The 5,338-nt window shown below is 39.7% G+C and overlaps 1 pseudogene; it reads right to left on the bottom strand.

Moving 5' to 3' along the window:
- Positions 1-2,835: 2,835 nt before the first annotated feature.
- Positions 2,836-4,737, bottom strand: LOC107568780 (fibroblast growth factor 8b-like; annotated as a pseudogene).
- Between the last annotated feature and the right edge of the window lie 601 nt (positions 4,738-5,338).

Raw genomic sequence — 5,338 nt, 5'->3', positions numbered from 1 at the left:
ACACACACACACACACACACACACACACACACACATATATATATATATATCAGGGGTGGGCAAACTTGGCTCTTCCAGGCCCCTTTCCTTGAGAGTTTAGCTCCAATTACACCTGAACCAGCTAATCATTGTCTTCAAAACTACTAGAAGGCTACAGGCAGGTGAGTTTTATCAGGGTTGGATCAAATCTCTGCAGGAAAGTGGCCCGGAAGTGCCAAGTTTGCCCATCACTGATATATACTGTATAGTATTTTTTTTTTAAACATTGATATTGTTAATTTGATCCTTTTTAAATTTGTGATCAATATGCAGACACAAAAACCCTTTTAAAATACAAAGACAAAGTGTAATTTATTGAATGATGCAGGCGTAGTGTTAGCCAGGCGGTCTTTTGACACGAACAGAACAAAGCAGCAATTTAAAGAGCGTTTTAGTGGGTCAATCAAATGCTTTTCTAGATGCTTTTCTCCCGAAACATGGCCTTGCACGTGGAAGCAGTTCAAAGGCCAACTGACAAATCAGAAGTCCTGGGAAAAAGGCGACAGGGGAAGAGCTCAGGGCTGTGATTTTTGTTCAGTGTCTCTTCTTCCCTTTCTCCCTCCCCATCCTGAGGCCTCAATGGTCATGCTCAACTGCTTCAACAGAGAGAGACACTCTTTTTTTGGCCCTTTTCATTCGTCTGTGCCCCTCTTTGCCTCTTCGCAGCCATTTGCCCTCTTTCAGCCCCTCTCGCCCACATCTCAACCCATAACACCCCCCGAACATTTTCTCTTCCACCGAGTCGCTCTTGGTTTCTTTCTTTCGCCGGCCCTCACCCCCTCTGTGTGACTGGGATTCCTTTTTTGATAGCTGACCCCTCCTTGTGTTATTATTCAGGTCCACCATTGTATAACATGTTTCTTTTCTACGGCGCCTACAAAGGGAGCATTTGATCAGAGGGTTACGGTGCGCGGGTCGCAGAAATGCAACTACACGGTGGTAACCTTTGTTTGGGACGGCAATGGTGGGTTGACCTCATCTCTTCTAAAGCGAAAGACCCAAGCTATTCAAAGGCCCAGTCTCACTTGCTGAGCACATTCAATCGAGACCGGCCTGTCACAGATATTGCTTCACAGTTATCTGAGGCTCAGGCCTCTTTTTCTGGGAGTTCGACTGCTGGGCCAAAAACATAACAACAGCTATACGGTCCTGGAAGTATAACTCTTGAATAGCCCCGATCATGCCCTTCAGGTTTCTCTCAGGCTGCTGTTGTTGTCAACTGAATAAGCCTGACTCTGAAAGAAACTGGCTCCCAATTTGGCCGACTTGTTCCTGGAGGCCTTCGACTTTAACCCACACTTGTCGTGCTCGTGTTCTTGATGCGCCCACACACATACAGAGTGATCTATGAGAGAAGGAGAATTCGACCTGTCAGCTAATGATCGCTGACTCCTTCAAAGCAAATTCGGCGTAGAAGCGCATCTCAAAGGATTCGAATCAATCACGGGCCGAATTTAAAGTTCCCACAAAAGGCGTTAGGGAGTCAATGAATCACACATCCCAAGACCTTGTTATATCAATACTTTTACATGAATTTAATACACACTCTAAAATAAATATTTCCATTTTTTTATGTATTTTACAATCTTCCAATAAAAATATATAGTCATGTACAAACAATAAAGATGCTTTTTGATAATATCACTAAACATCATGGATCTGCATATGTTTCTGCATCTGCATATGTTTGGGATCTTTAGTAGGTAGCTGCCATGTTCACTGTCAGAATAAAGTGTGCAAAAGTTGTACAACAGCTTGTGACCGGGGCAGTAATCCTTACAGGGATTACTTTGTACCTGACCTATCTTTAAAGGTGCATATTAGTGCCTTCGAGGATAAAATGTACCCCTAAGCTATGCAATATATATATATATATTTGAATCGTCACCATACATTTGCCGGTTTATTAATCACAGTACATGAAGACAATTGTTTTGTATTCATGTTATGTTAAGTTTTCAGAAATGTTATGTTTAGATATGCAAATGAGGCATATCCAATGAAATCCAATTATTCGCATTCATTTCTAGAACAGAAGTCTGAATATTGGATAAAGCCAAGTGTAAAATTCTTGTTTCATTTTGATGACATATTAAAGGTTTTTATAGAGTTTTTTTTTTTAATCACTCCATAAATCAGAAAATACTATCAACAGCCAAAAATATATCTATTTCAGCCATATTTTATGCATTTTAAACTTATATTTTGCATATAAATCAGGCGAATGGTGTATGAACAAACTCCTTTGTAAAAACTTTCAGAATATAGATAGGAATACAAGTATAACGTTTGGTTTATGGAAGTGGAGAAAAACTCATTTTGAGAAAACCAGCTTTAAAGATATGTGTTGTAATTGATATCTACAGATGCAAATGGATAAACTGTAATAAAATGAACACTTAAATGTGACTGTTTTATGATTTTTTTTTTACTAGTAGTCTGAAATAAAATATGTTATGGAAGCAAAACAGCCCAAAAATCAAAAAAATTGACCAGTGCCTGAAAAAAACAATGGTTTTGCCTCTAGTGTCTTAATTCTGCCCCAGTGACGAGCTGTTGTACCCCTGAAGATAGAATTTTTGCACATTTTTCTGAGAGTGTTTGTGTGTCGTGTGTTCTTTTGTCTTGCTTCATTCCCAGAGATGCGTTGCTCATTATTACAAGGCTTACAGTGTCCTTTGTTCAGTCAACAGTTCAGTAATTGTCCCAAAACAAACTGTTCTTGGTACTGCGATTCATCTCAGATCTGAACCTGTGCAGACTCCTTCATTTTTACACAACATCAGTTCGGCGTGATGTCCAGTAACTCTGGATGCACATAGATTAGATAAACTCGAATTAAGAGAGCACTCCGGTATAAGATACGATTCTGTCCTCAATTCACGCTTGTGCGCTGATGGTGCTTAGTCCTCTTGTTTGGGGGATATGGGATTAAATCAAAAGGCTTCTGTTCTGTTAACAGGTGTCCTCGAGGAAGACGTTTCATGAAATGGGCCTCTCGCTGATGCTGCCGGGTCTGCGTGGCTTTCCTGGGTCGACCCTTACGTGTAAAAGCCATGTACCAGCCTTTGTACTTGGCGTTCTGCAAAGCCGTGTAGTTATTTTCCAGAACAATCTCGGTGAATATGCAGTCCCTTCCACGGCCCTTCCTCTGGCAACAAAAAGAGACAAACAGCGGAGGACTGAAATGACAAACTCGGAAATCTGCTGTTCAAGCCTGAGAGATTTATGAGGCTCAGTTTTGTTCTCAGGGCATGATGGGTTTACCTGTGATATCATTATTGCCATTCGAACCAATTTAGTTGTCTATATTTCTTAACGTATGATTTCAACAACATAATTTTGCAGAATAATTCAACATAAACACACCAGATGTTTAATTACTTAAACTCACCCGTCCAGTAAGTGTGCCTCTCTTGTTCATGCAAATGTAGTATCCTGTTTTCGCTCCTCTGATTCGAACCCGGCTTCCAAATGTGTCGGTTTCCACAACAAGTTTAGCTGGAATTGTTAAACCATTGCAAAGTCTGTTCATTTTCCACTTTTAGGTGATATGTATGCTTTTGATTGTATATTGGAGAGTTTTGGGATTTGCATTGTTGTAAAGTAGTCTGTGCTGAAAAAGCCAATATTTAGTCTAGATGTGTGAATGGGTGTGTGTTAGGCCAAGACTACAAAGAGTAAGAGTAACAAAGAAGGGTATAAACCGATGACGCTGACCTCACCTCTCTTCATAAACGTACTCATACGTTGAGTTGTAAAGCTATGAAAATTCCTCATAAAATGACCCTCCAAAAAAGTGGGCAAAGTGGATGGACTGCACGAGTGGAAAGATGGCTAGACGCGCAGAAATACTTCGGTGACAGGAATTCGTTCCCAGCGGACAGGATTCTAACCACTGTTTTGTTTGGAGAAGAAGTGCCGCAGCTCACTTAAAACAGGTGCCTTACTGAATAGCTTTAAAATTACATTGAGTTCAAATAAAAACAAGATTGACTTTTCATTGCCTATTTGCAGCGTCACTGCACACTATGAATCATATGTCAACCATCCATTTAGCAAAGAAAAAATACACATGTAATCTTGGAGCGAATAGCTCTCGACAAGTGATTGAAACTTCAGATCATCATCTTGCCTCACACATAATATAGGAACATTTGCAATAACCATATTTGTTTAGGAAGAGATGAAAGATGAAAACTAATGATGCTAGAAAAGGTTAGAAAATTGCATGTCATATTTCTGTCCTACAACTCTTTATTATATGGAGAACTATTCAGGAAATGTTAAGACGGCCGAGGTAAGATGACTACTGATGTGTTTTCCAGAACCAAAACGGGGTTCTCTTGAGATTCCCAAACTCATAACAATATAGAATCCATTTCAAACTATGGAGGTTACTTTTTGGCAATGACATTTACTGGATTTTCTGAAGTAATACCTTCAACTGACATGTTTTGTCCTGTTGTTTCAAGCTGTAAAATCATGCAGAAAAGTGTGTTTGCAAAGACTGTGACTTGCCATGAATATCTCCATCATCGCCATTGGCGTTGACCCTCTTATTGCCCAGGACTTGTACATGTTTACCACTCGTCCGGCTATAGAGTTGATAAGTCCTTGTTAATCTCCGGCTCATCCTGTCCGACAGACGACTCTGCTCCGTTACATGGTGCTTAAAATTTGGTACAGAGACGGATTGCATTGTCATCTATGAAAATGTGACAGAAGAACATACAGATTTGTGGTGATGTATATAAGAACAACTCTTTTTAGGGACAATAAAGGTGACACTGTTTCTCTTCAGATTCAAATCATTCTTTTTGCAGCGATGGTTGGCACTCTGAGGGCAAGTGCCCCGTCCACACTCTGAATGACATGCCAATGAGGGGTCGACCAACACTGATCTTTCACCCCGTCTCTTTGGGCCCATTCTCATAACGATTTTCTTTTGTAAGTCAGCTATGCGCCGTGCCCACATGTTAGAGCCATTACCTTTAAAGTGAGGGGTTTACGTCTTTTCAAGATGTTTGCCAATTTGCCAATGACTCTATTAATAATGAGTTGTTTGCACGGTTATAACACATTTACTGCACACATATAACAGTAAGAGTAAAGGTTTTATCGCTTTCAGTGTGTCCTGCTTATATTTGACTGGAAAATATTCGAATGGGAAGACTGAGTAGTGTTGTAACACTTTTTTTTTTTTACTTAATTGCACTATTCCTATATTTATTTACAGAATTTTATACATTTATGAATTATTCCTAAACTGTAAATATTATTGTCAGATTTAAAAAAA

Source organism: Sinocyclocheilus grahami, unplaced genomic scaffold (assembly GCF_001515645.1).
Source record: "Sinocyclocheilus grahami isolate Dianchi unplaced genomic scaffold, SAMN03320097.WGS_v1.1 scaffold1280.1, whole genome shotgun sequence".
Classification (NCBI taxonomy): domain Eukaryota; kingdom Metazoa; phylum Chordata; class Actinopteri; order Cypriniformes; family Cyprinidae; genus Sinocyclocheilus; species Sinocyclocheilus grahami.
This window is presented reverse-complemented; position numbering and strand designations above follow the sequence as displayed.